At 45.4% G+C, this 24214-nt stretch overlaps 49 non-coding genes across 49 annotated transcripts in view; all 49 read left to right on the top strand.

Moving 5' to 3' along the window:
- Nucleotides 1-161, top strand: part of LOC128451954 (U2 spliceosomal RNA) — a 192-nt gene extending 31 nt beyond the window's left edge. Inside the window, exon 1 of the small nuclear RNA XR_008340474.1 lies at nucleotides 1-161. This exon is cut by the window's left edge and continues 31 nt beyond it. This is a non-coding gene — a small nuclear RNA (U2 spliceosomal RNA).
- A 513-nt stretch (nucleotides 162-674) lies between these two features.
- On the top strand, nucleotides 675-787 carry LOC128452213 (U5 spliceosomal RNA). The gene has a single exon (XR_008340716.1). It is a non-coding gene; the product is annotated as a U5 spliceosomal RNA (small nuclear RNA).
- A 180-nt stretch (nucleotides 788-967) lies between these two features.
- LOC128451764 (U2 spliceosomal RNA) lies at nucleotides 968-1159 on the top strand. Its single transcript, XR_008340296.1, has one exon. It is a non-coding gene; the product is annotated as a U2 spliceosomal RNA (small nuclear RNA).
- Nucleotides 1160-1673: 514 nt separating this feature from the next.
- On the top strand, nucleotides 1674-1786 carry LOC128452212 (U5 spliceosomal RNA). The gene has a single exon (XR_008340715.1). It is a non-coding gene; the product is annotated as a U5 spliceosomal RNA (small nuclear RNA).
- Nucleotides 1787-1963: 177 nt separating this feature from the next.
- Nucleotides 1964-2155, top strand: LOC128451818 (U2 spliceosomal RNA). Its single transcript, XR_008340346.1, has one exon. It is a non-coding gene; the product is annotated as a U2 spliceosomal RNA (small nuclear RNA).
- Nucleotides 2156-2669: 514 nt separating this feature from the next.
- On the top strand, nucleotides 2670-2782 carry LOC128452211 (U5 spliceosomal RNA). Its single transcript, XR_008340714.1, has one exon. It is a non-coding gene; the product is annotated as a U5 spliceosomal RNA (small nuclear RNA).
- Nucleotides 2783-2962: 180 nt separating this feature from the next.
- LOC128451845 (U2 spliceosomal RNA) lies at nucleotides 2963-3154 on the top strand. The gene has a single exon (XR_008340372.1). It is a non-coding gene; the product is annotated as a U2 spliceosomal RNA (small nuclear RNA).
- Nucleotides 3155-3667: 513 nt separating this feature from the next.
- Nucleotides 3668-3780, top strand: LOC128452492 (U5 spliceosomal RNA). The gene has a single exon (XR_008340986.1). It is a non-coding gene; the product is annotated as a U5 spliceosomal RNA (small nuclear RNA).
- Nucleotides 3781-3960: 180 nt separating this feature from the next.
- Nucleotides 3961-4152, top strand: LOC128452959 (U2 spliceosomal RNA). The gene has a single exon (XR_008341436.1). It is a non-coding gene; the product is annotated as a U2 spliceosomal RNA (small nuclear RNA).
- Nucleotides 4153-4666: 514 nt separating this feature from the next.
- On the top strand, nucleotides 4667-4779 carry LOC128452210 (U5 spliceosomal RNA). Its single transcript, XR_008340713.1, has one exon. It is a non-coding gene; the product is annotated as a U5 spliceosomal RNA (small nuclear RNA).
- Nucleotides 4780-4959: 180 nt separating this feature from the next.
- On the top strand, nucleotides 4960-5151 carry LOC128451763 (U2 spliceosomal RNA). Its single transcript, XR_008340295.1, has one exon. It is a non-coding gene; the product is annotated as a U2 spliceosomal RNA (small nuclear RNA).
- Nucleotides 5152-5665: 514 nt separating this feature from the next.
- Nucleotides 5666-5778, top strand: LOC128451989 (U5 spliceosomal RNA). Its single transcript, XR_008340500.1, has one exon. It is a non-coding gene; the product is annotated as a U5 spliceosomal RNA (small nuclear RNA).
- Nucleotides 5779-5958: 180 nt separating this feature from the next.
- Nucleotides 5959-6150, top strand: LOC128451762 (U2 spliceosomal RNA). The gene has a single exon (XR_008340294.1). It is a non-coding gene; the product is annotated as a U2 spliceosomal RNA (small nuclear RNA).
- A 514-nt stretch (nucleotides 6151-6664) lies between these two features.
- On the top strand, nucleotides 6665-6777 carry LOC128452208 (U5 spliceosomal RNA). Its single transcript, XR_008340711.1, has one exon. It is a non-coding gene; the product is annotated as a U5 spliceosomal RNA (small nuclear RNA).
- A 177-nt stretch (nucleotides 6778-6954) lies between these two features.
- LOC128451911 (U2 spliceosomal RNA) lies at nucleotides 6955-7146 on the top strand. The gene has a single exon (XR_008340433.1). It is a non-coding gene; the product is annotated as a U2 spliceosomal RNA (small nuclear RNA).
- A 513-nt stretch (nucleotides 7147-7659) lies between these two features.
- On the top strand, nucleotides 7660-7772 carry LOC128452491 (U5 spliceosomal RNA). Its single transcript, XR_008340985.1, has one exon. It is a non-coding gene; the product is annotated as a U5 spliceosomal RNA (small nuclear RNA).
- Nucleotides 7773-7952: 180 nt separating this feature from the next.
- On the top strand, nucleotides 7953-8144 carry LOC128451803 (U2 spliceosomal RNA). The gene has a single exon (XR_008340332.1). It is a non-coding gene; the product is annotated as a U2 spliceosomal RNA (small nuclear RNA).
- Nucleotides 8145-8657: 513 nt separating this feature from the next.
- On the top strand, nucleotides 8658-8770 carry LOC128452207 (U5 spliceosomal RNA). The gene has a single exon (XR_008340710.1). It is a non-coding gene; the product is annotated as a U5 spliceosomal RNA (small nuclear RNA).
- A 180-nt stretch (nucleotides 8771-8950) lies between these two features.
- On the top strand, nucleotides 8951-9142 carry LOC128451953 (U2 spliceosomal RNA). The gene has a single exon (XR_008340473.1). It is a non-coding gene; the product is annotated as a U2 spliceosomal RNA (small nuclear RNA).
- Nucleotides 9143-9655: 513 nt separating this feature from the next.
- On the top strand, nucleotides 9656-9768 carry LOC128452206 (U5 spliceosomal RNA). Its single transcript, XR_008340709.1, has one exon. It is a non-coding gene; the product is annotated as a U5 spliceosomal RNA (small nuclear RNA).
- A 180-nt stretch (nucleotides 9769-9948) lies between these two features.
- Nucleotides 9949-10140, top strand: LOC128451908 (U2 spliceosomal RNA). The gene has a single exon (XR_008340430.1). It is a non-coding gene; the product is annotated as a U2 spliceosomal RNA (small nuclear RNA).
- Nucleotides 10141-10654: 514 nt separating this feature from the next.
- On the top strand, nucleotides 10655-10767 carry LOC128452205 (U5 spliceosomal RNA). The gene has a single exon (XR_008340708.1). It is a non-coding gene; the product is annotated as a U5 spliceosomal RNA (small nuclear RNA).
- A 177-nt stretch (nucleotides 10768-10944) lies between these two features.
- Nucleotides 10945-11136, top strand: LOC128452958 (U2 spliceosomal RNA). Its single transcript, XR_008341435.1, has one exon. It is a non-coding gene; the product is annotated as a U2 spliceosomal RNA (small nuclear RNA).
- A 514-nt stretch (nucleotides 11137-11650) lies between these two features.
- LOC128452204 (U5 spliceosomal RNA) lies at nucleotides 11651-11763 on the top strand. Its single transcript, XR_008340707.1, has one exon. It is a non-coding gene; the product is annotated as a U5 spliceosomal RNA (small nuclear RNA).
- A 177-nt stretch (nucleotides 11764-11940) lies between these two features.
- LOC128451936 (U2 spliceosomal RNA) lies at nucleotides 11941-12132 on the top strand. The gene has a single exon (XR_008340457.1). It is a non-coding gene; the product is annotated as a U2 spliceosomal RNA (small nuclear RNA).
- Nucleotides 12133-12646: 514 nt separating this feature from the next.
- LOC128452203 (U5 spliceosomal RNA) lies at nucleotides 12647-12759 on the top strand. Its single transcript, XR_008340706.1, has one exon. It is a non-coding gene; the product is annotated as a U5 spliceosomal RNA (small nuclear RNA).
- Nucleotides 12760-12939: 180 nt separating this feature from the next.
- On the top strand, nucleotides 12940-13131 carry LOC128451844 (U2 spliceosomal RNA). The gene has a single exon (XR_008340371.1). It is a non-coding gene; the product is annotated as a U2 spliceosomal RNA (small nuclear RNA).
- A 513-nt stretch (nucleotides 13132-13644) lies between these two features.
- LOC128452490 (U5 spliceosomal RNA) lies at nucleotides 13645-13757 on the top strand. The gene has a single exon (XR_008340984.1). It is a non-coding gene; the product is annotated as a U5 spliceosomal RNA (small nuclear RNA).
- Nucleotides 13758-13937: 180 nt separating this feature from the next.
- On the top strand, nucleotides 13938-14129 carry LOC128452957 (U2 spliceosomal RNA). The gene has a single exon (XR_008341434.1). It is a non-coding gene; the product is annotated as a U2 spliceosomal RNA (small nuclear RNA).
- Nucleotides 14130-14643: 514 nt separating this feature from the next.
- Nucleotides 14644-14756, top strand: LOC128452202 (U5 spliceosomal RNA). Its single transcript, XR_008340705.1, has one exon. It is a non-coding gene; the product is annotated as a U5 spliceosomal RNA (small nuclear RNA).
- A 180-nt stretch (nucleotides 14757-14936) lies between these two features.
- LOC128451761 (U2 spliceosomal RNA) lies at nucleotides 14937-15128 on the top strand. The gene has a single exon (XR_008340293.1). It is a non-coding gene; the product is annotated as a U2 spliceosomal RNA (small nuclear RNA).
- A 514-nt stretch (nucleotides 15129-15642) lies between these two features.
- LOC128451988 (U5 spliceosomal RNA) lies at nucleotides 15643-15755 on the top strand. The gene has a single exon (XR_008340499.1). It is a non-coding gene; the product is annotated as a U5 spliceosomal RNA (small nuclear RNA).
- A 180-nt stretch (nucleotides 15756-15935) lies between these two features.
- On the top strand, nucleotides 15936-16127 carry LOC128451759 (U2 spliceosomal RNA). Its single transcript, XR_008340291.1, has one exon. It is a non-coding gene; the product is annotated as a U2 spliceosomal RNA (small nuclear RNA).
- A 514-nt stretch (nucleotides 16128-16641) lies between these two features.
- LOC128452201 (U5 spliceosomal RNA) lies at nucleotides 16642-16754 on the top strand. Its single transcript, XR_008340704.1, has one exon. It is a non-coding gene; the product is annotated as a U5 spliceosomal RNA (small nuclear RNA).
- Nucleotides 16755-16931: 177 nt separating this feature from the next.
- Nucleotides 16932-17123, top strand: LOC128451910 (U2 spliceosomal RNA). Its single transcript, XR_008340432.1, has one exon. It is a non-coding gene; the product is annotated as a U2 spliceosomal RNA (small nuclear RNA).
- A 513-nt stretch (nucleotides 17124-17636) lies between these two features.
- LOC128452489 (U5 spliceosomal RNA) lies at nucleotides 17637-17749 on the top strand. Its single transcript, XR_008340983.1, has one exon. It is a non-coding gene; the product is annotated as a U5 spliceosomal RNA (small nuclear RNA).
- A 180-nt stretch (nucleotides 17750-17929) lies between these two features.
- Nucleotides 17930-18121, top strand: LOC128451801 (U2 spliceosomal RNA). Its single transcript, XR_008340330.1, has one exon. It is a non-coding gene; the product is annotated as a U2 spliceosomal RNA (small nuclear RNA).
- Nucleotides 18122-18634: 513 nt separating this feature from the next.
- LOC128452200 (U5 spliceosomal RNA) lies at nucleotides 18635-18747 on the top strand. Its single transcript, XR_008340703.1, has one exon. It is a non-coding gene; the product is annotated as a U5 spliceosomal RNA (small nuclear RNA).
- Nucleotides 18748-18927: 180 nt separating this feature from the next.
- LOC128451952 (U2 spliceosomal RNA) lies at nucleotides 18928-19119 on the top strand. Its single transcript, XR_008340472.1, has one exon. It is a non-coding gene; the product is annotated as a U2 spliceosomal RNA (small nuclear RNA).
- A 513-nt stretch (nucleotides 19120-19632) lies between these two features.
- On the top strand, nucleotides 19633-19745 carry LOC128452199 (U5 spliceosomal RNA). Its single transcript, XR_008340702.1, has one exon. It is a non-coding gene; the product is annotated as a U5 spliceosomal RNA (small nuclear RNA).
- Nucleotides 19746-19925: 180 nt separating this feature from the next.
- Nucleotides 19926-20117, top strand: LOC128451907 (U2 spliceosomal RNA). The gene has a single exon (XR_008340429.1). It is a non-coding gene; the product is annotated as a U2 spliceosomal RNA (small nuclear RNA).
- A 514-nt stretch (nucleotides 20118-20631) lies between these two features.
- LOC128452196 (U5 spliceosomal RNA) lies at nucleotides 20632-20744 on the top strand. Its single transcript, XR_008340700.1, has one exon. It is a non-coding gene; the product is annotated as a U5 spliceosomal RNA (small nuclear RNA).
- Nucleotides 20745-20921: 177 nt separating this feature from the next.
- Nucleotides 20922-21113, top strand: LOC128452956 (U2 spliceosomal RNA). The gene has a single exon (XR_008341433.1). It is a non-coding gene; the product is annotated as a U2 spliceosomal RNA (small nuclear RNA).
- A 514-nt stretch (nucleotides 21114-21627) lies between these two features.
- Nucleotides 21628-21740, top strand: LOC128452195 (U5 spliceosomal RNA). The gene has a single exon (XR_008340699.1). It is a non-coding gene; the product is annotated as a U5 spliceosomal RNA (small nuclear RNA).
- A 177-nt stretch (nucleotides 21741-21917) lies between these two features.
- Nucleotides 21918-22109, top strand: LOC128451935 (U2 spliceosomal RNA). Its single transcript, XR_008340456.1, has one exon. It is a non-coding gene; the product is annotated as a U2 spliceosomal RNA (small nuclear RNA).
- Nucleotides 22110-22623: 514 nt separating this feature from the next.
- On the top strand, nucleotides 22624-22736 carry LOC128452194 (U5 spliceosomal RNA). The gene has a single exon (XR_008340698.1). It is a non-coding gene; the product is annotated as a U5 spliceosomal RNA (small nuclear RNA).
- Nucleotides 22737-22913: 177 nt separating this feature from the next.
- LOC128451817 (U2 spliceosomal RNA) lies at nucleotides 22914-23105 on the top strand. Its single transcript, XR_008340345.1, has one exon. It is a non-coding gene; the product is annotated as a U2 spliceosomal RNA (small nuclear RNA).
- A 514-nt stretch (nucleotides 23106-23619) lies between these two features.
- LOC128452193 (U5 spliceosomal RNA) lies at nucleotides 23620-23732 on the top strand. The gene has a single exon (XR_008340697.1). It is a non-coding gene; the product is annotated as a U5 spliceosomal RNA (small nuclear RNA).
- A 180-nt stretch (nucleotides 23733-23912) lies between these two features.
- Nucleotides 23913-24104, top strand: LOC128452955 (U2 spliceosomal RNA). Its single transcript, XR_008341432.1, has one exon. It is a non-coding gene; the product is annotated as a U2 spliceosomal RNA (small nuclear RNA).
- The last annotated feature ends 110 nt before the right edge of the window (nucleotides 24105-24214 follow it).

Genomic DNA, 24214 nt, shown 5'->3' with positions numbered 1-24214 from the left:
TGTAGTATCTGTTCTTATCAGTTTAATATCTGATATGTCCTCTATATGAGGTCTACATATTAAGCAGATTTTTGGCAAGAGGAGCAGAAATTTGATGCTTGCTCCCTTCTCTCCACGCATCGACCTAGCATTGCAGTGCTGCTGGGAACGGTGCACTCTGTTCTTACCTTGTAGAAAAGCAAACACTCAAACAATTGTGGAGTTTTAAAGGTGAATTCTACACTGGGTCAATGAAACTGAGGGAATAGCCTGGCAGAGTTTGACAAGTGTGCAAAACCGCTCTGATGACTCACTGCCTTGTGAAGTGATCATGCATGACTCTGCAAGGGGTCACAATGAGCTTCAACTGGATTCCAAATTGAATCAGAAGCGTTTGTCAAAAACTGAAACTGTTTTCACTCAAGATCCTCTGGGAGACTTGGTGAGAAAGCAGAGTCAGCTTTTTGGACCCAATGTAAGTGGTTCAGGGATGTATCGCTTAAAAAGGCTTAAAAGCCAATCACTAGTCAGGGCAGGAGCAAATAAAGACTTGTATAATTTTGGTTGGCAGATGGGGGCGTGGTGGGAATGTTGTATACTAGAATCTGACATGCGGAAAGCAAAGAGAGGCCCACCGCGTAGGTGGTGACTGTGACCGAGAGGCTCCTCCGCTGCTCTCGAACAGAGGGCCATGCTGACTCTGGTTTCTCTTCATAACGCACAAGTCTTTCGCCTTTTACTAAAGACTTCCGTGGAGAGGAACAAACATGAGTTGAATCTATTTTTGGCAGGCTTTGCTTTATGGCTGAGCCTTATGAAATTGTGAAAAGTCAAAGAATTGTCTAGGTCAGAAATCAAGTGTCCACAAAGGAGAGCTTAGGCGGAGGTGATGAGCAGCAGCCATTGTTATGCACACCTACAAACGGGGTACCACAGCAAGGGAGAATTGCGCCAAGAGCTTGGCGTGGACATCCAACACTTGTGGATTATCGCTTCTCGGCCTTTTGGCTAAGATCAAGTGTAGTATCTGTTCTTATCAGTTTAATATCTGATATGTCCTCTATATGAGGACTACATATTAAGCAGATTTTTGGCAAGAGGAGCAGAAATTTGGAGCTTGCTCCCTTCTCTCCACGCATCGACCTAGCATTGCAGTGCTGCTGGGAACGGTGCACTCTGTTCTTACCTTGTAGAAAAGCAAACACTCAAACAATTGTGGAGTTTTAAAGGTGAATTCTACACTGGGTCAATGAAACTGAGGGAATGGCCTAGCAGAGTTTGACAAGTGTGCAAAACCGCTCTGATGACTCACTGCCTTGTGAAGTGATCATGCATGACTCTGCACGGGGTCACAATGAGCTTCAACTGGATTCCAAATTGAATCAGAAGCGTTTGTCAAAAACTGAAACTGGTTTTCACTCAAGATCCTCTGGGAGACTTGGTGAGAAAGCAGAGTCAGCTTTTTGGACCCAATGTAAGTGGTTCAGGGATGTATCGCTTAAAAAGGCTTAAAAGCCAATCACTAGTCAGGGCAGGAGCAAATAAAGACTTGTATAATTTTGGTTGGCAGATGGGGGCGTGGTGGGAATGTTGTATACTAGAATCTGACATGCGGAAAGCAAAGAGAGGCCCACCGCGTAGGTGGTGACTGTGACCGAGAGGCTCCTTCACTGCTCTCGAACAGAGGGCCATGCTGACTCTGGTTTCTCTTCATAACGCACAAGTCTTTCGCCTTTTACTAAAGACTTCCGTGGAGAGGAACAAACATGAGTTGAATCTATTTTTGGCAGGCTTTGCTTTATGGCTGAGCCTTATGAAATTGTGAAAAGTCAAAGAATTGTCTAGGTCAGAAATCAAGTGTCCACAAAGAGCTTAGGCGGAGGTGATGAGCAGCAGCCATTGTTATGCACACCTACAAACGGGGTACCACAGCAAGGGAGAATTGCGCCAAGAGCTTGGCGTGGACATCCAACACTTGTGGATTATCGCTTCTCGGCCTTTTGGCTAAGATCAAGTGTAGTATCTGTTCTTATCAGTTTAATATCTGATATGTCCTCTATATGAGGACTACATATTAAGCAGATTTTTGGCAAGAGGAGCAGAAAGTTGGAGCTTGCTCCCTTCTCTCCACGCATCGACCTAGCATTGCAGTGCCGCTGGGAACGGTGCACTCTGTTCTTACCTTGTAGAAAAGCAAACACTCAAACAATTGTGGAGTTTTAAAGGTGAATTCTACACTGGGTCAATGAAACTGAGGCAATGGCCTGGCAGAGTTTGACAAGTGTGCAAAACCGCTCTGATGACTCACTGCCTTGTGAAGTGATCATGCATGACTCTGCACGGGGTCACAATGAGCTTCAACTGGATTCCAAATTGAATCAGAAGCGTTTGTCAAAAACTGAAACTGGTTTTCACTCAAGATCCTCTGGGAGACTTGGTGAGAAAGCAGAGTCAGCTTTTTGGACCCAATGTAAGTGGTTCAGGGATGTATCGCTTAAAAAGGCTTAAAAGCCAATCACTAGTCAGGGCAGGAGCAAATAAAGACTTGTATAATTTTGGTTGGCAGATGGGGGCGTGGTGGGAATGTTGTATACTAGAATCTGACATGCGGAAAGCAAAGAGAGGCCCACCGCGTAGGTGGTGACTGTGACCGAGAGGCTCCTCCGCTGCTCTCGAACAGAGGGCCATGCTGACTCTGGTTTCTCTTCATAACGCACAAGTCTTTCGCCTTTTACTAAAGACTTCCGTGGAGAGGAACAAACATGAGTTGAATCTATTTTTGGCAGGCTTTGCTTTATGGCTGAGCCTTATGAAATTGTGAAAAGTCAAAGAATTGTCTAGGTCAGAAATCAAGTGTCCACAAAGGAGAGCTTAGGCGGAGGTGATGAGCAGCAGCCATTGTTATGCACACCTACAAACGGGGTACCACAGCAAGGGAGAATTGCGCCAAGAGCTTGGCGTGGACATCCAACACTTGTGGATTATCGCTTCTCGGCCTTTTGGCTAAGATCAAGTGTAGTATCTGTTCTTATCAGTTTAATATCTGATATGTCCTCTATATGAGGACTACATATTAAGCAGATTTTTGGCAAGAGGAGCAGAAATTTGGAGCTTGCTCCCTTCTCTTCAAGCATCGACCTAGCATTGCAGTGCCGCTGGGAACGGTGCACTCTGTTCTTACCTTGTAGAAAAGCAAACACTCAAACAATTGTGGAGTTTTAAAGGTGAATTCTACACTGGGTCAATGAAACTGAGGGAATAGCCTGGCAGAGTTTGACAAGTGTGCAAAACCGCTCTGATGACTCACTGCCTTGTGAAGTGATCATGCATGACTCTGCAAGGGGTCACAATGAGCTTCAACTGGATTCCAAATTGAATCAGAAGCGTTTGTCAAAAACTGAAACTGTTTTCACTCAAGATCCTCTGGGAGACTTGGTGAGAAAGCAGAGTCAGCTTTTTGGACCCAATGTAAGTGGTTCAGGGATGTATCGCTTAAAAAGGCTTAAAAGCCAATCCCTAGTCAGGGCAGGAGCAAATAAAGACTTGTATAATTTTGGTTGGCAGATGCGGGCGTGGTGGGAATGTTGTATACTAGAATCTGACATGCGGAAAGCAAAGAGAGGCCCACCGCGTAGGTGGTGACTGTGACCGAGAGGCTCCTCCGCTGCTCTCGAACAGAGGGCCATGCTGACTCTGGTTTCTCTTCATAACGCACAAGTCTTTCGCCTTTTACTAAAGACTTCCGTGGAGAGGAGCAAACATGAGTTGAATCTATTTTTGGCAGGCTTTGCTTTATGGCTGAGCCTTATGAAATTGTGAAAAGTCAAAGAATTGTCTAGGTCAGAAATCAAGTGTCCACAAAGGAGAGCTTAGGCGGAGGTGATGAGCAGCAGCCATTGTTATGCACACCTACAAACGGGGTACCACAGCAAGGGAGAATTGCGCCAAGAGCTTGGCGTGGACATCCAACACTTGTGGATTATCGCTTCTCGGCCTTTTGGCTAAGATCAAGTGTAGTATCTGTTCTTATCAGTTTAATATCTGATATGTCCTCTATATGAGGACTACATATTAAGCAGATTTTTGGCAAGAGGAGCAGAAATTTGGAGCTTGCTCCCTTCTCTCCACGCATCGACCTAGCATTGCAGTGCCGCTGGGAACGGTGCACTCTGTTCTTACCTTGTAGAAAAGCAAACACTCAAACAATTGTGGAGTTTTAAAGGTGAATTCTACACTGGGTCAATGAAACTGAGGGAATAGCCTGGCAGAGTTTGACAAGTGTGCAAAACCGCTCTGATGACTCACTGCCTTGTGAAGTGATCATGCATGACTCTGCACGGGGTCACAATGAGCTTCAACTGGATTCCAAATTGAATCAGAAGCGTTTGTCAAAAACTGAAACTGGTTTTCACTCAAGATCCTCTGGGAGACTTGGTGAGAAAGCAGAGTCAGCTTTTTGGACCCAATGTAAGTGGTTCAGGGATGTATCGCTTAAAAAGGCTTAAAAGCCAATCACTAGTCAGGGCAGGAGCAAATAAAGACTTGTATAATTTTGGTTGGCAGATGGGGGCGTGGTGGGAATGTTGTATACTAGAATCTGACATGCGGAAAGCAAAGAGAGGCCCACCGCGTAGGTGGTGACTGTGACCGAGAGGCTCCTCCGCTGCTCTCGAACAGAGGGCCATGCTGACTCTGGTTTCTCTTCATAACGCACAAGTCTTTCGCCTTTTACTAAAGACTTCCGTGGAGAGGAACAAACATGAGTTGAATCTATTTTTGGCAGGCTTTGCTTTATGGCTGAGCCTTATGAAATTGTGAAAAGTCAAAGAATTGTCTAGGTCAGAAATCAAGTGTCCACAAAGGAGAGCTTAGGCGGAGGTGATGAGCAGCAGCCATTGTTATGCACACCTACAAACGGGGTACCACAGCAAGGGAGAATTGCGCCAAGAGCTTGGCGTGGACATCCAACACTTGTGGATTATCGCTTCTCGGCCTTTTGGCTAAGATCAAGTGTAGTATCTGTTCTTATCAGTTTAATATCTGATATGTCCTCTATATGAGGACTACATATTAAGCAGATTTTTGGCAAGAGGAGCAGAAATTTGGAGCTTGCTCCCTTCTCTCCACGCATCGACCTAGCATTGCAGTGCTGCTGGGAACGGTGCACTCTGTTCTTACCTTGTAGAAAAGCAAACACTCAAACAATTGTGGAGTTTTAAAGGTGAATTCTACACTGGGTCAATGAAACTGAGGGAATGGCCTAGCAGAGTTTGACAAGTGTGCAAAACCGCTCTGATGACTCACTGCCTTGTGAAGTGATCATGCATGACTCTGCACGGGGTCACAATGAGCTTCAACTGGATTCCAAATTGAATCAGAAGCGTTTGTCAAAAACTGAAACTGGTTTTCACTCAAGATCCTCTGGGAGACTTGGTGAGAAAGCAGAGTCAGCTTTTTGGACCCAATGTAAGTGGTTCAGGGATGTATCGCTTAAAAAGGCTTAAAAGCCAATCACTAGTCAGGGCAGGAGCAAATAAAGACTTGTATAATTTTGGTTGGCAGATGGGGGCGTGGTGGGAATGTTGTATACTAGAATCTGACATGCGGAAAGCAAAGAGAGGCCCACCGCGTAGGTGGTGACTGTGACCGAGAGGCTCCTTCACTGCTCTCGAACAGAGGGCCATGCTGACTCTGGTTTCTCTTCATAACGCACAAGTCTTTCGCCTTTTACTAAAGACTTCCGTGGAGAGGAACAAACATGAGTTGAATATATTTTTGGCAGGCTTTGCTTTATGGCTGAGCCTTATGAAATTGTGAAAAGTCAAAGAATTGTCTAGGTCAGAAATCAAGTGTCCACAAAGGAGAGCTTAGGCGGAGGTGATGAGCAGCAGCCATTGTTATGCACACCTACAAACGGGGTACCACAGCAAGGGAGATTTGCGCCAAGAGCTTGGCGTGGACATCCAACACTTGTGGATTATCGCTTCTCGGCCTTTTGGCTAAGATCAAGTGTAGTATCTGTTCTTATCAGTTTAATATCTGATATGTCCTCTATATGAGGACTACATATTAAGCAGATTTTTGGCAAGAGGAGCAGAAATTTGGAGCTTGCTCCCTTCTCTCCACGCATCGACCTAGCATTGCAGTGCTGCTGGGAACGGTGCACTCTGTTCTTACCTTGTAGAAAAGCAAACACTCAAACAATTGTGGAGTTTTAAAGGTGAATTCTACACTGGGTCAATGAAACTGAGGGAATGGCCTAGCAGAGTTTGACAAGTGTGCAAAACCGCTCTGATGACTCACTGCCTTGTGAAGTGATCATGCATGACTCTGCACGGGGTCACAATGAGCTTCAACTGGATTCCAAATTGAATCAGAAGCGTTTGTCAAAAACTGAAACTGGTTTTCACTCAAGATCCTCTGGGAGACTTGGTGAGAAAGCAGAGTCAGCTTTTTGGACCCAATGTAAGTGGTTCAGGGATGTATCGCTTAAAAAGGCTTAAAAGCCAATCACTAGTCAGGGCAGGAGCAAATAAAGACTTGTATAATTTTGGTTGGCAGATGGGGGCGTGGTGGGAATGTTGTATACTAGAATCTGACATGCGGAAAGCAAAGAGAGGCCCACCGCGTAGGTGGTGACTGTGACCGAGAGGCTCCTTCACTGCTCTCGAACAGAGGGCCATGCTGACTCTGGTTTCTCTTCATAACGCACAAGTCTTTCGCCTTTTACTAAAGACTTCCGTGGAGAGGAACAAACATGAGTTGAATCTATTTTTGGCAGGCTTTGCTTTATGGCTGAGCCTTATGAAATTGTGAAAAGTCAAAGAATTGTCTAGGTCAGAAATCAAGTGTCCACAAAGAGCTTAGGCGGAGGTGATGAGCAGCAGCCATTGTTATGCACACCTACAAACGGGGTACCACAGCAAGGGAGAATTGCGCCAAGAGCTTGGCGTGGACATCCAACACTTGTGGATTATCGCTTCTCGGCCTTTTGGCTAAGATCAAGTGTAGTATCTGTTCTTATCAGTTTAATATCTGATATGTCCTCTATATGAGGACTACATATTAAGCAGATTTTTGGCAAGAGGAGCAGAAATTTGGAGCTTGCTCCCTTCTCTCCAAGCATCGACATAGCATTGCAGTGCCGCTGGGAACGGTGCACTCTGTTCTTACCTTGTAGAAAAGCAAACACTCAAACAATTGTGGAGTTTTAAAGGTGAATTCTACACTGGGTCAATGAAACTGAGGGAATAGCCTGGCAGAGTTTGACAAGTGTGCAAAACCGCTCTGATGACTCACTGCCTTGTGAAGTGATCATGCATGACTCTGCAAGGGGTCACAATGAGCTTCAACTGGATTCCAAATTGAATCAGAAGCGTTTGTCAAAAACTGAAACTGTTTTCACTCAAGATCCTCTGGGAGACTTGGTGAGAAAGCAGAGTTAGCTTTTTGGACCCAATGTAAGTGGTTCAGGGATGTATCGCTTAAAAAGGCTTAAAAGCCAATCACTAGTCAGGGCAGGAGCAAATAAAGACTTGTATAATTTTGGTTGGCAGATGCGGGCGTGGTGGGAATGTTGTATACTAGAATCTGACATGCGGAAAGCAAAGAGAGGCCCACCGCGTAGGTGGTGACTGTGACCGAGAGGCTCGTCCGCTGCTCTCGAACAGAGGGCCATGCTGACTCTGGTTTCTCTTCATAACGCACAAGTCTTTCGCCTTTTACTAAAGACTTCCGTGGAGAGGAGCAAACATGAGTTGAATCTATTTTTGGCAGGCTTTGCTTTATGGCTGAGCCTTATGAAATTGTGAAAAGTCAAAGAATTGTCTAGGTCAGAAATCAAGTGTCCACAAAGGAGAGCTTAGGCGGAGGTGATGAGCAGCAGCCATTGTTATGCACACCTACAAACGGGGTACCACAGCAAGGGAGAATTGCGCCAAGAGCTTGGCGTGGACATCCAACACTTGTGGATTATCGCTTCTCGGCCTTTTGGCTAAGATCAAGTGTAGTATCTGTTCTTATCAGTTTAATATCTGATATGTCCTCTATATGAGGACTACATATTAAGCAGATTTTTGGCAAGAGGAGCAGAAATTTGGAGCTTGCTCCCTTCTCTCCAAGCATCGACCTAGCATTGCAGTGCCGCTGGGAACGGTGCACTCTGTTCTTACCTTGTAGAAAAGCAAACACTCAAACAATTGTGGAGTTTTAAAGGTGAATTCTACACTGGGTAAATGAAACTGAGGGAATAGCCTGGCAGAGTTTGACAAGTGTGCAAAACCGCTCTGATGACTCACTGCCTTGTGAAGTGATCATGCATGACTCTGCAAGGGGTCACAATGAGCTTCAACTGGATTCCAAATTGAATCAGAAGCGTTTGTCAAAAACTGAAACTGTTTTCACTCAAGATCCTCTGGGAGACTTGGTGAGAAAGCAGAGTCAGCTTTTTGGACCCAATGTAAGTGGTTCAGGGATGTATCGCTTAAAAAGGCTTAAAAGCCAATCCCTAGTCAGGGCAGGAGCAAATAAAGACTTGTATAATTTTGGTTGGCAGATGCGGGCGTGGTGGGAATGTTGTATACTAGAATCTGACATGCGGAAAGCAAAGAGAGGCCCACCGCGTAGGTGGTGACTGTGACCGAGAGGCTCCTCCGCTGCTCTCGAACAGAGGGCCATGCTGACTCTGGTTTCTCTTCATAACGCACAAGTCTTTCGCCTTTTACTAAAGACTTCCGTGGAGAGGAACAAACATGAGTTGAATCTATTTTTGGCAGGCTTTGCTTTATGGCTGAGCCTTATGAAATTGTGAAAAGTCAAAGAATTGTCTAGGTCAGAAATCAAGTGTCCACAAAGGAGAGCTTAGGCGGAGGTGATGAGCAGCAGCCATTGTTATGCACACCTACAAACGGGGTACCACAGCAAGGGAGAATTGCGCCAAGAGCTTGGCGTGGACATCCAACACTTGTGGATTATCGCTTCTCGGCCTTTTGGCTAAGATCAAGTGTAGTATCTGTTCTTATCAGTTTAATATCTGATATGTCCTCTATATGAGGTCTACATATTAAGCAGATTTTTGGCAAGAGGAGCAGAAATTTGATGCTTGCTCCCTTCTCTCCACGCATCGACCTAGCATTGCAGTGCCGCTGGGAACGGTGCACTCTGTTCTTACCTTGTAGAAAAGCAAACACTCAAACAATTGTGGAGTTTTAAAGGTGAATTCTACACTGGGTCAATGAAACTGAGGGAATAGCCTGGCAGAGTTTGACAAGTGTGCAAAACCGCTCTGATGACTCACTGCCTTGTGAAGTGATCATGCATGACTCTGCAAGGGGTCACAATGAGCTTCAACTGGATTCCAAATTGAATCAGAAGCGTTTGTCAAAAACTGAAACTGTTTTCACTCAAGATCCTCTGGGAGACTTGGTGAGAAAGCAGAGTCAGCTTTTTGGACCCAATGTAAGTGGTTCAGGGATGTATCGCTTAAAAAGGCTTAAAAGCCAATCACTAGTCAGGGCAGGAGCAAATAAAGACTTGTATAATTTTGGTTGGCAGATGGGGGCGTGGTGGGAATGTTGTATACTAGAATCTGACATGCGGAAAGCAAAGAGAGGCCCACCGCGTAGGTGGTGACTGTGACCGAGAGGCTCCTCCGCTGCTCTCGAACAGAGGGCCATGCTGACTCTGGTTTCTCTTCATAACGCACAAGTCTTTCGCCTTTTACTAAAGACTTCCGTGGAGAGGAACAAACATGAGTTGAATCTATTTTTGGCAGGCTTTGCTTTATGGCTGAGCCTTATGAAATTGTGAAAAGTCAAAGAATTGTCTAGGTCAGAAATCAAGTGTCCACAAAGGAGAGCTTAGGCGGAGGTGATGAGCAGCAGCCATTGTTATGCACACCTACAAACGGGGTACCACAGCAAGGGAGAATTGCGCCAAGAGCTTGGCGTGGACATCCAACACTTGTGGATTATCGCTTCTCGGCCTTTTGGCTAAGATCAAGTGTAGTATCTGTTCTTATCAGTTTAATATCTGATATGTCCTCTATATGAGGACTACATATTAAGCAGATTTTTGGCAAGAGGAGCAGAAATTTGGCGCTTGCTCCCTTCTCTCCACGCATCGACCTAGCATTGCAGTGCTGCTGGGAACGGTGCACTCTGTTCTTACCTTGTAGAAAAGCAAACACTCAAACAATTGTGGAGTTTTAAAGGTGAATTCTACACTGGGTCATTGAAACTGAGGGAATGGCCTAGCAGAGTTTGACAAGTGTGCAAAACCGCTCTGATGACTCACTGCCTTGTGAAGTGATCATGCATGACTCTGCACGGGGTCACAATGAGCTTCAACTGGATTCCAAATTGAATCAGAAGCGTTTGTCAAAAACTGAAACTGGTTTTCACTCAAGATCCTCTGGGAGACTTGGTGAGAAAGCAGAGTCAGCTTTTTGGACCCAATGTAAGTGGTTCAGGGATGTATCGCTTAAAAAGGCTTAAAAGCCAATCACTAGTCAGGGCAGGAGCAAATAAAGACTTGTATAATTTTGGTTGGCAGATGGGGGCGTGGTGGGAATGTTGTATACTAGAATCTGACATGCGGAAAGCAAAGAGAGGCCCACCGCGTAGGTGGTGACTGTGACCGAGAGGCTCCTTCACTGCTCTCGAACAGAGGGCCATGCTGACTCTGGTTTCTCTTCATAACGCACAAGTCTTTCGCCTTTTACTAAAGACTTCCGTGGAGAGGAACAAACATGAGTTGAATCTATTTTTGGCAGGCTTTGCTTTATGGCTGAGCCTTATGAAATTGTGAAAAGTCAAAGAATTGTCTAGGTCAGAAATCAAGTGTCCACAAAGAGCTTAGGCGGAGGTGATGAGCAGCAGCCATTGTTATGCACACCTACAAACGGGGTACCACAGCAAGGGAGAATTGCGCCAAGAGCTTGGCGTGGACATCCAACACTTGTGGATTATCGCTTCTCGGCCTTTTGGCTAAGATCAAGTGTAGTATCTGTTCTTATCAGTTTAATATCTGATATGTCCTCTATATGAGGACTACATATTAAGCAGATTTTTGGCAAGAGGAGCAGAAATTTGGAGCTTGCTCCCTTCTCTCCACGCATCGACCTAGCATTGCAGTGCCGCTGGGAACGGTGCACTCTGTTCTTACCTTGTAGAAAAGCAAACACTCAAACAATTGTGGAGTTTTAAAGGTGAATTCTACACTGGGTCAATGAAACTGAGGCAATGGCCTGGCAGAGTTTGACAAGTGTGCAAAACCGCTCTGATGACTCACTGCCTTGTGAAGTGATCATGCATGACTCTGCACGGGGTCACAATGAGCTTCAACTGGATTCCAAATTGAATCAGAAGCGTTTGTCAAAAACTGAAACTGGTTTTCACTCAAGATCCTCTGGGAGACTTGGTGAGAAAGCAGAGTCAGCTTTTTGGACCCAATGTAAGTGGTTCAGGGATGTATCGCTTAAAAAGGCTTAAAAGCCAATCACTAGTCAGGGCAGGAGCAAATAAAGACTTGTATAATTTTGGTTGGCAGATGGGGGCGTGGTGGGAATGTTGTATACTAGAATCTGACATGCGGAAAGCAAAGAGAGGCCCACCGCGTAGGTGGTGACTGTGACCGAGAGGCTCCTCCGCTGCTCTCGAACAGAGGGCCATGCTGACTCTGGTTTCTCTTCATAACGCACAAGTCTTTCGCCTTTTACTAAAGACTTCCGTGGAGAGGAACAAACATGAGTTGAATCTATTTTTGGCAGGCTTTGCTTTATGGCTGAGCCTTATGAAATTGTGAAAAGTCAAAGAATTGTCTAGGTCAGAAATCAAGTGTCCACAAAGAGCTTAGGCGGAGGTGATGAGCAGCAGCCATTGTTATGCACACCTACAAACGGGGTACCACAGCAAGGGAGAATTGCGCCAAGAGCTTGGCGTGGACATCCAACACTTGTGGATTATCGCTTCTCGGCCTTTTGGCTAAGATCAAGTGTAGTATCTGTTCTTATCAGTTTAATATCTGATATGTCCTCTATATGAGGACTACATATTAAGCAGATTTTTGGCAAGAGGAGCAGAAATTTGGCGCTTGCTCCCTTCTCTCCACGCATCGACCTAGCATTGCCGTGCTGCTGGGAACGGTGCACTCTGTTCTTACCTTGTAGAAAAGCAAACACTCAAACAATTGTGGAGTTTTAAAGGTGAATTCTACACTGGGTCATTGAAACTGAGGGAATGGCCTAGCAGAGTTTGACAAGTGTGCAAAACCGCTCTGATGACTCACTGCCTTGTGAAGTGATCATGCATGACTCTGCACGGGGTCACAATGAGCTTCAACTGGATTCCAAATTGAATCAGAAGCGTTTGTCAAAAACTGAAACTGGTTTTCACTCAAGATCCTCTGGGAGACTTGGTGAGAAAGCAGAGTCAGCTTTTTGGACCCAATGTAAGTGGTTCAGGGATGTATCGCTTAAAAAGGCTTAAAAGCCAATCACTAGTCAGGGCAGGAGCAAATAAAGACTTGTATAATTTTGGTTGGCAGATGGGGGCGTGGTGGGAATGTTGTATACTAGAATCTGACATGCGGAAAGCAAAGAGAGGCCCACCGCGTAGGTGGTGACTGTGACCGAGAGGCTCCTTCACTGCTCTCGAACAGAGGGCCATGCTGACTCTGGTTTCTCTTCATAACGCACAAGTCTTTCGCCTTTTACTAAAGACTTCCGTGGAGAGGAACAAACATGAGTTGAATCTATTTTTGGCAGGCTTTGCTTTATGGCTGAGCCTTATGAAATTGTGAAAAGTCAAAGAATTGTCTAGGTCAGAAATCAAGTGTCCACAAAGGAGAGCTTAGGCGGAGGTGATGAGCAGCAGCCATTGTTATGCACACCTACAAACGGGGTACCACAGCAAGGGAGAATTGCGCCAAGAGCTTGGCGTGGACATCCAACACTTGTGGATTATCGCTTCTCGGCCTTTTGGCTAAGATCAAGTGTAGTATCTGTTCTTATCAGTTTAATATCTGATATGTCCTCTATATGAGGACTACATATTAAGCAGATTTTTGGCAAGAGGAGCAGAAATTTGGAGCTTGCTCCCTTCTCTTCAAGCATCGACCTAGCATTGCAGTGCCGCTGGGAACGGTGCACTCTGTTCTTACCTTGTAGAAAAGCAAACACTCAAACAATTGTGGAGTTTTAAAGGTGAATTCTACACTGGGTCAATGAAACTGAGGGAATAGCCTGGCAGAGTTTGACAAGTGTGCAAAACCGCTCTGATGACTCACTGCCTTGTGAAGTGATCATGCATGACTCTGCAAGGGGTCACAATGAGCTTCAACTGGATTCCAAATTGAATCAGAAGCGTTTGTCAAAAACTGAAACTGTTTTCACTCAAGATCCTCTGGGAGACTTGGTGAGAAAGCAGAGTCAGCTTTTTGGACCCAATGTAAGTGGTTCAGGGATGTATCGCTTAAAAAGGCTTAAAAGCCAATCCCTAGTCAGGGCAGGAGCAAATAAAGACTTGTATAATTTTGGTTGGCAGATGCGGGCGTGGTGGGAATGTTGTATACTAGAATCTGACATGCGGAAAGCAAAGAGAGGCCCACCGCGTAGGTGGTGACTGTGACCGAGAGGCTCCTCCGCTGCTCTCGAACAGAGGGCCATGCTGACTCTGGTTTCTCTTCATAACGCACAAGTCTTTCGCCTTTTACTAAAGACTTCCGTGGAGAGGAGCAAACATGAGTTGAATCTATTTTTGGCAGGCTTTGCTTTATGGCTGAGCCTTATGAAATTGTGAAAAGTCAAAGAATTGTCTAGGTCAGAAATCAAGTGTCCACAAAGGAGAGCTTAGGCGGAGGTGATGAGCAGCAGCCATTGTTATGCACACCTACAAACGGGGTACCACAGCAAGGGAGAATTGCGCCAAGAGCTTGGCGTGGACATCCAACACTTGTGGATTATCGCTTCTCGGCCTTTTGGCTAAGATCAAGTGTAGTATCTGTTCTTATCAGTTTAATATCTGATATGTCCTCTATATGAGGACTACATATTAAGCAGATTTTTGGCAAGAGGAGCAGAAATTTGGAGCTTGCTCCCTTCTCTCCACGCATCGACCTAGCATTGCAGTGCCGCTGGGAACGGTGCACTCTGTTCTTACCTTGTAGAAAAGCAAACACTCAAACAATTGTGGAGTTTTAAAGGTGAATTCTACACTGGGTCAATGAAACTGAGGGAATAGCCTGGCAGAGTTTGACAAGTGTGCAAAACCGCTCTGATGACTCACTGCCTTGTGAAGTGATCATGCATGACTCTGCACGGGGTCACAATGAGCTTCAACTGGATTCCAAATTGAATCAGAAGCGTTTGTCAAAAACTGAAACTGGTTTTCACTCAAGATCCTCTGGGAGACTTGGTGAGAAAGCAGAGTCAGCTTTTTGGACCCAATGTAAGTGGTTCAGGGATGTATCGCTTAAAAAGGCTTAAAAGCCAATCACTAGTCAGGGCAGGAGCAAATAAAGACTTGTATAATTTTGGTTGGCAGATGGGGGCGTGGTGGGAATGTTGTATACTAGAATCTGACATGCGGAAAGCAAAGAGAGGCCCACCGCGTAGGTGGTGACTGTGACCGAGAGGCTCCTCCGCTGCTCTCGAACAGAGGGCCATGCTGACTCTGGTTTCTCTTCATAACGCACAAGTCTTTCGCCTTTTACTAAAGACTTCCGTGGAGAGGAACAAACATGAGTTGAATCTATTTTTGGCAGGCTTTGCTTTATGGCTGAGCCTTATGAAATTGTGAAAAGTCAAAGAATTGTCTAGGTCAGAAATCAAGTGTCCACAAAGGAGAGCTTAGGCGGAGGTGATGAGCAGCAGCCATTGTTATGCACACCTACAAACGGGGTACCACAGCAAGGGAGAATTGCGCCAAGAGCTTGGCGTGGACATCCAACACTTGTGGATTATCGCTTCTCGGCCTTTTGGCTAAGATCAAGTGTAGTATCTGTTCTTATCAGTTTAATATCTGATATGTCCTCTATATGAGGACTACATATTAAGCAGATTTTTGGCAAGAGGAGCAGAAATTTGGAGCTTGCTCCCTTCTCTCCACGCATCGACCTAGCATTGCAGTGCTGCTGGGAACGGTGCACTCTGTTCTTACCTTGTAGAAAAGCAAACACTCAAACAATTGTGGAGTTTTAAAGGTGAATTCTACACTGGGTCAATGAAACTGAGGGAATGGCCTAGCAGAGTTTGACAAGTGTGCAAAACCGCTCTGATGACTCACTGCCTTGTGAAGTGATCATGCATGACTCTGCACGGGGTCACAATGAGCTTCAACTGGATTCCAAATTGAATCAGAAGCGTTTGTCAAAAACTGAAACTGGTTTTCACTCAAGATCCTCTGGGAGACTTGGTGAGAAAGCAGAGTCAGCTTTTTGGACCCAATGTAAGTGGTTCAGGGATGTATCGCTTAAAAAGGCTTAAAAGCCAATCACTAGTCAGGGCAGGAGCAAATAAAGACTTGTATAATTTTGGTTGGCAGATGGGGGCGTGGTGGGAATGTTGTATACTAGAATCTGACATGCGGAAAGCAAAGAGAGGCCCACCGCGTAGGTGGTGACTGTGACCGAGAGGCTCCTTCACTGCTCTCGAACAGAGGGCCATGCTGACTCTGGTTTCTCTTCATAACGCACAAGTCTTTCGCCTTTTACTAAAGACTTCCGTGGAGAGGAACAAACATGAGTTGAATATATTTTTGGCAGGCTTTGCTTTATGGCTGAGCCTTATGAAATTGTGAAAAGTCAAAGAATTGTCTAGGTCAGAAATCAAGTGTCCACAAAGGAGAGCTTAGGCGGAGGTGATGAGCAGCAGCCATTGTTATGCACACCTACAAACGGGGTACCACAGCAAGGGAGATTTGCGCCAAGAGCTTGGCGTGGACATCCAACACTTGTGGATTATCGCTTCTCGGCCTTTTGGCTAAGATCAAGTGTAGTATCTGTTCTTATCAGTTTAATATCTGATATGTCCTCTATATGAGGACTACATATTAAGCAGATTTTTGGCAAGAGGAGCAGAAATTTGGAGCTTGCTCCCTTCTCTCCACGCATCGACCTAGCATTGCAGTGCTGCTGGGAACGGTGCACTCTGTTCTTACCTTGTAGAAAAGCAAACACTCAAACAATTGTGGAGTTTTAAAGGTGAATTCTACACTGGGTCAATGAAACTGAGGGAATGGCCTAGCAGAGTTTGACAAGTGTGCAAAACCGCTCTGATGACTCACTGCCTTGTGAAGTGATCATGCATGACTCTGCACGGGGTCACAATGAGCTTCAACTGGATTCCAAATTGAATCAGAAGCGTTTGTCAAAAACTGAAACTGGTTTTCACTCAAGATCCTCTGGGAGACTTGGTGAGAAAGCAGAGTCAGCTTTTTGGACCCAATGTAAGTGGTTCAGGGATGTATCGCTTAAAAAGGCTTAAAAGCCAATCACTAGTCAGGGCAGGAGCAAATAAAGACTTGTATAATTTTGGTTGGCAGATGGGGGCGTGGTGGGAATGTTGTATACTAGAATCTGACATGCGGAAAGCAAAGAGAGGCCCACCGCGTAGGTGGTGACTGTGACCGAGAGGCTCCTTCACTGCTCTCGAACAGAGGGCCATGCTGACTCTGGTTTCTCTTCATAACGCACAAGTCTTTCGCCTTTTACTAAAGACTTCCGTGGAGAGGAACAAACATGAGTTGAATCTATTTTTGGCAGGCTTTGCTTTATGGCTGAGCCTTATGAAATTGTGAAAAGTCAAAGAATTGTCTAGGTCAGAAATCAAGTGTCCACAAAGAGCTTAGGCGGAGGTGATGAGCAGCAGCCATTGTTATGCACACCTACAAACGGGGTACCACAGCAAGGGAGAATTGCGCCAAGAGCTTGGCGTGGACATCCAACACTTGTGGATTATCGCTTCTCGGCCTTTTGGCTAAGATCAAGTGTAGTATCTGTTCTTATCAGTTTAATATCTGATATGTCCTCTATATGAGGACTACATATTAAGCAGATTTTTGGCAAGAGGAGCAGAAATTTGGAGCTTGCTCCCTTCTCTCCAAGCATCGACATAGCATTGCAGTGCCGCTGGGAACGGTGCACTCTGTTCTTACCTTGTAGAAAAGCAAACACTCAAACAATTGTGGAGTTTTAAAGGTGAATTCTACACTGGGTCAATGAAACTGAGGGAATAGCCTGGCAGAGTTTGACAAGTGTGCAAAACCGCTCTGATGACTCACTGCCTTGTGAAGTGATCATGCATGACTCTGCAAGGGGTCACAATGAGCTTCAACTGGATTCCAAATTGAATCAGAAGCGTTTGTCAAAAACTGAAACTGTTTTCACTCAAGATCCTCTGGGAGACTTGGTGAGAAAGCAGAGTTAGCTTTTTGGACCCAATGTAAGTGGTTCAGGGATGTATCGCTTAAAAAGGCTTAAAAGCCAATCACTAGTCAGGGCAGGAGCAAATAAAGACTTGTATAATTTTGGTTGGCAGATGCGGGCGTGGTGGGAATGTTGTATACTAGAATCTGACATGCGGAAAGCAAAGAGAGGCCCACCGCGTAGGTGGTGACTGTGACCGAGAGGCTCGTCCGCTGCTCTCGAACAGAGGGCCATGCTGACTCTGGTTTCTCTTCATAACGCACAAGTCTTTCGCCTTTTACTAAAGACTTCCGTGGAGAGGAGCAAACATGAGTTGAATCTATTTTTGGCAGGCTTTGCTTTATGGCTGAGCCTTATGAAATTGTGAAAAGTCAAAGAATTGTCTAGGTCAGAAATCAAGTGTCCACAAAGGAGAGCTTAGGCGGAGGTGATGAGCAGCAGCCATTGTTATGCACACCTACAAACGGGGTACCACAGCAAGGGAGAATTGCGCCAAGAGCTTGGCGTGGACATCCAACACTTGTGGATTATCGCTTCTCGGCCTTTTGGCTAAGATCAAGTGTAGTATCTGTTCTTATCAGTTTAATATCTGATATGTCCTCTATATGAGGACTACATATTAAGCAGATTTTTGGCAAGAGGAGCAGAAATTTGGAGCTTGCTCCCTTCTCTCCAAGCATCGACCTAGCATTGCAGTGCCGCTGGGAACGGTGCACTCTGTTCTTACCTTGTAGAAAAGCAAACACTCAAACAATTGTGGAGTTTTAAAGGTGAATTCTACACTGGGTAAATGAAACTGAGGGAATAGCCTGGCAGAGTTTGACAAGTGTGCAAAACCGCTCTGATGACTCACTGCCTTGTGAAGTGATCATGCATGACTCTGCAAGGGGTCACAATGAGCTTCAACTGGATTCCAAATTGAATCAGAAGCGTTTGTCAAAAACTGAAACTGTTTTCACTCAAGATCCTCTGGGAGACTTGGTGAGAAAGCAGAGTCAGCTTTTTGGACCCAATGTAAGTGGTTCAGGGATGTATCGCTTAAAAAGGCTTAAAAGCCAATCCCTAGTCAGGGCAGGAGCAAATAAAGACTTGTATAATTTTGGTTGGCAGATGCGGGCGTGGTGGGAATGTTGTATACTAGAATCTGACATGCGGAAAGCAAAGAGAGGCCCACCGCGTAGGTGGTGACTGTGACCGAGAGGCTCCTCCGCTGCTCTCGAACAGAGGGCCATGCTGACTCTGGTTTCTCTTCATAACGCACAAGTCTTTCGCCTTTTACTAAAGACTTCCGTGGAGAGGAACAAACATGAGTTGAATCTATTTTTGGCAGGCTTTGCTTTATGGCTGAGCCTTATGAAATTGTGAAAAGTCAAAGAATTGTCTAGGTCAGAAATCAAGTGTCCACAAAGGAGAGCTTAGGCGGAGGTGATGAGCAGCAGCCATTGTTATGCACACCTACAAACGGGGTACCACAGCAAGGGAGAATTGCGCCAAGAGCTTGGCGTGGACATCCAACACTTGTGGATTATCGCTTCTCGGCCTTTTGGCTAAGATCAAGTGTAGTATCTGTTCTTATCAGTTTAATATCTGATATGTCCTCTATATGAGGTCTACATATTAAGCAGATTTTTGGCAAGAGGAGCAGAAATTTGATGCTTGCTCCCTTCTCTCCACGCATCGACCTAGCATTGCAGTGCCGCTGGGAACGGTGCACTCTGTTCTTACCTTGTAGAAAAGCAAACACTCAAACAATTGTGGAGTTTTAAAGGTGAATTCTACACTGGGTCAATGAAACTGAGGGAATAGCCTGGCAGAGTTTGACAAGTGTGCAAAACCGCTCTGATGACTCACTGCCTTGTGAAGTGATCATGCATGACTCTGCAAGGGGTCACAATGAGCTTCAACTGGATTCCAAATTGAATCAGAAGCGTTTGTCAAAAACTGAAACTGTTTTCACTCAAGATCCTCTGGGAGACTTGGTGAGAAAGCAGAGTCAGCTTTTTGGACCCAATGTAAGTGGTTCAGGGATGTATCGCTTAAAAAGGCTTAAAAGCCAATCACTAGTCAGGGCAGGAGCAAATAAAGACTTGTATAATTTTGGTTGGCAGATGGGGGCGTGGTGGGAATGTTGTATACTAGAATCTGACATGCGGAAAGCAAAGAGAGGCCCACCGCGTAGGTGGTGACTGTGACCGAGAGGCTCCTCCGCTGCTCTCGAACAGAGGGCCATGCTGACTCTGGTTTCTCTTCATAACGCACAAGTCTTTCGCCTTTTACTAAAGACTTCCGTGGAGAGGAACAAACATGAGTTGAATCTATTTTTGGCAGGCTTTGCTTTATGGCTGAGCCTTATGAAATTGTGAAAAGTCAAAGAATTGTCTAGGTCAGAAATCAAGTGTCCACAAAGGAGAGCTTAGGCGGAGGTGATGAGCAGCAGCCATTGTTATGCACACCTACAAACGGGGTACCACAGCAAGGGAGAATTGCGCCAAGAGCTTGGCGTGGACATCCAACACTTGTGGATTATCGCTTCTCGGCCTTTTGGCTAAGATCAAGTGTAGTATCTGTTCTTATCAGTTTAATATCTGATATGTCCTCTATATGAGGACTACATATTAAGCAGATTTTTGGCAAGAGGAGCAGAAATTTGGCGCTTGCTCCCTTCTCTCCACGCATCGACCTAGCATTGCAGTGCTGCTGGGAACGGTGCACTCTGTTCTTACCTTGTAGAAAAGCAAACACTCAAACAATTGTGGAGTTTTAAAGGTGAATTCTACACTGGGTCATTGAAACTGAGGGAATGGCCTAGCAGAGTTTGACAAGTGTGCAAAACCGCTCTGATGACTCACTGCCTTGTGAAGTGATCATGCATGACTCTGCACGGGGTCACAATGAGCTTCAACTGGATTCCAAATTGAATCAGAAGCGTTTGTCAAAAACTGAAACTGGTTTTCACTCAAGATCCTCTGGGAGACTTGGTGAGAAAGCAGAGTCAGCTTTTTGGACCCAATGTAAGTGGTTCAGGGATGTATCGCTTAAAAAGGCTTAAAAGCCAATCACTAGTCAGGGCAGGAGCAAATAAAGACTTGTATAATTTTGGTTGGCAGATGGGGGCGTGGTGGGAATGTTGTATACTAGAATCTGACATGCGGAAAGCAAAGAGAGGCCCACCGCGTAGGTGGTGACTGTGACCGAGAGGCTCCTTCACTGCTCTCGAACAGAGGGCCATGCTGACTCTGGTTTCTCTTCATAACGCACAAGTCTTTCGCCTTTTACTAAAGACTTCCGTGGAGAGGAACAAACATGAGTTGAATCTATTTTTGGCAGGCTTTGCTTTATGGCTGAGCCTTATGAAATTGTGAAAAGTCAAAGAATTGTCTAGGTCAGAAATCAAGTGTCCACAAAGAGCTTAGGCGGAGGTGATGAGCAGCAGCCATTGTTATGCACACCTACAAACGGGGTACCACAGCAAGGGAGAATTGCGCCAAGAGCTTGGCGTGGACATCCAACACTTGTGGATTATCGCTTCTCGGCCTTTTGGCTAAGATCAAGTGTAGTATCTGTTCTTATCAGTTTAATATCTGATATGTCCTCTATATGAGGACTACATATTAAGCAGATTTTTGGCAAGAGGAGCAGAAATTTGGAGCTTGCTCCCTTCTCTCCACGCATCGACCTAGCATTGCAGTGCCGCTGGGAACGGTGCACTCTGTTCTTACCTTGTAGAAAAGCAAACACTCAAACAATTGTGGAGTTTTAAAGGTGAATTCTACACTGGGTCAATGAAACTGAGGCAATGGCCTGGCAGAGTTTGACAAGTGTGCAAAACCGCTCTGATGACTCACTGCCTTGTGAAGTGATCATGCATGACTCTGCACGGGGTCACAATGAGCTTCAACTGGATTCCAAATTGAATCAGAAGCGTTTGTCAAAAACTGAAACTGGTTTTCACTCAAGATCCTCTGGGAGACTTGGTGAGAAAGCAGAGTCAGCTTTTTGGACCCAATGTAAGTGGTTCAGGGATGTATCGCTTAAAAAGGCTTAAAAGCCAATCACTAGTCAGGGCAGGAGCAAATAAAGACTTGTATAATTTTGGTTGGCAGATGGGGGCGTGGTGGGAATGTTGTATACTAGAATCTGACATGCGGAAAGCAAAGAGAGGCCCACCGCGTAGGTGGTGACTGTGACCGAGAGGCTCCTCCGCTGCTCTCGAACAGAGGGCCATGCTGACTCTGGTTTCTCTTCATAACGCACAAGTCTTTCGCCTTTTACTAAAGACTTCCGTGGAGAGGAACAAACATGAGTTGAATCTATTTTTGGCAGGCTTTGCTTTATGGCTGAGCCTTATGAAATTGTGAAAAGTCAAAGAATTGTCTAGGTCAGAAATCAAGTGTCCACAAAGAGCTTAGGCGGAGGTGATGAGCAGCAGCCATTGTTATGCACACCTACAAACGGGGTACCACAGCAAGGGAGAATTGCGCCAAGAGCTTGGCGTGGACATCCAACACTTGTGGATTATCGCTTCTCGGCCTTTTGGCTAAGATCAAGTGTAGTATCTGTTCTTATCAGTTTAATATCTGATATGTCCTCTATATGAGGACTACATATTAAGCAGATTTTTGGCAAGAGGAGCAGAAATTTGGCGCTTGCTCCCTTCTCTCCACGCATCGACCTAGCATTGCCGTGCTGCTGGGAACGGTGCACTCTGTTCTTACCTTGTAGAAAAGCAAACACTCAAACAATTGTGGAGTTTTAAAGGTGAATTCTACACTGGGTCATTGAAACTGAGGGAATGGCCTAGCAGAGTTTGACAAGTGTGCAAAACCGCTCTGATGACTCACTGCCTTGTGAAGTGATCATGCATGACTCTGCACGGGGTCACAATGAGCTTCAACTGGATTCCAAATTGAATCAGAAGCGTTTGTCAAAAACTGAAACTGGTTTTCACTCAAGATCCTCTGGGAGACTTGGTGAGAAAGCAGAGTCAGCTTTTTGGACCCAATGTAAGTGGTTCAGGGATGTATCGCTTAAAAAGGCTTAAAAGCCAATCACTAGTCAGGGCAGGAGCAAATAAAGACTTGTATAATTTTGGTTGGCAGATGGGGGCGTGGTGGGAATGTTGTATACTAGAATCTGACATGCGGAAAGCAAAGAGAGGCCCACCGCGTAGGTGGTGACTGTGACCGAGAGGCTCCTTCACTGCTCTCGAACAGAGGGCCATGCTGACTCTGGTTTCTCTTCATAACGCACAAGTCTTTCGCCTTTTACTAAAGACTTCCGTGGAGAGGAACAAACATGAGTTGAATCTATTTTTGGCAGGCTTTGCTTTATGGCTGAGCCTTATGAAATTGTGACAAGTCAAAGAATTGTCTAGGTCAGAAATCAAGTGTCCACAAAGAGCTTAGGCGGAGGTGATGAGCAGCAGCCATTGTTATGCACACCTACAAACGGGGTACCACAGCAAGGGAGAATTGCGCCAAGAGCTTGGCGTGGACATCCAACACTTGTGGATTATCGCTTCTCGGCCTTTTGGCTAAGATCAAGTGTAGTATCTGTTCTTATCAGTTTAATATCTGATATGTCCTCTATATGAGGACTACATATTAAGCAGATTTTTGGCAAGAGGAGCAGAAAGTTGGAGCTTGCTCCCTTCTCTCCACGCATCGACCTAGCATTGCAGTGCCGCTGGGAACGGTGCACTCTGTTCTTACCTTGTAGAAAAGCAAACACTCAAACAATTGTGGAGTTTTAAAGGTGAATTCTACACTGGGTCAATGAAACTGAGGGAATGGCCTGGCAGAGTTTGACAAGTGTGCAAAACCGCTCTGATGACTCACCGCCTTGTGAAGTGATCATGCATGACTCTGCACGGGGTCACAATGAGCTTCAACTGGATTCCAAATTGAATCAGAAGCGTTTGTCAAAAACTGAAACTGGTTTTCACTCAAGATCCTCTGGGAGACTTGGTGAGAAAGCAGAGTCAGCTTTTTGGACCCAATGTAAGTGGTTCAGGGATGTATCGCTTAAAAAGGCTTAAAAGCCAATCACTAGTCAGGGCAGGAGCAAATAAAGACTTGTATAATTTTGGTTGGCAGATGGGGGCGTGGTGGGAATGTTGTATACTAGAATCTGACATGCGGAAAGCAAAGAGAGGCCCACCGCGTAGGTGGTGACTGTGACCGAGAGGCTCCTCCGCTGCTCTCGAACAGAGGGCCATGCTGACTCTGGTTTCTCTTCATAACGCACAAGTCTTTCGCCTTTTACTAAAGACTTCCGTGGAGAGGAACAAACATGAGTTGAATCTATTTTTGGCAGGCTTTGCTTTATGGCTGAGCCTTATGAAATTGTGAAAAGTCAAAGAATTGTCTAGGTCAGAAATCAAGTGTCCACAAAGGAGAGCTTAGGCGGAGGTGATGAGCAGCAGCCATTGTTATGCACACCTACAAACGGGGTACCACAGCAAGGGAGAATTGCGCCAAGAGCTTGGCGTGGACATCCAACACTCGTGGATTATCGCTTCTCGGCCTTTTGGCTAAGATCAAGTGTAGTATCTGTTCTTATCAGTTTAATATCTGATATGTCCTCTATATGAGGACTACATATTAAGCAGATTTTTGGCAAGAGGAGCAGAAATTTGGAGCTTGCTCCCTTCTCTCCACGCATCGACCTAGCATTGCAGTGCCGCTGGGAACGGTGCACTCTGTTCTTACCTTGTAGAAAAGCAAACACTCAAACAATTGTGGAGTTTTAAAGGTGAATTCTACACTGGGTCAATGAAACTGAGGCAATGGCCTGGCAGAGTTTGACAAGTGTG

Source organism: Pleuronectes platessa, chromosome 11 (genome assembly GCF_947347685.1).
Source record: "Pleuronectes platessa chromosome 11, fPlePla1.1, whole genome shotgun sequence".
Taxonomy (NCBI): Eukaryota; Metazoa; Chordata; class Actinopteri; order Pleuronectiformes; family Pleuronectidae; genus Pleuronectes; species Pleuronectes platessa.
Note: the sequence above shows the minus strand (reverse complement) of the source record. Positions and strands in the feature narration are given on the sequence as shown.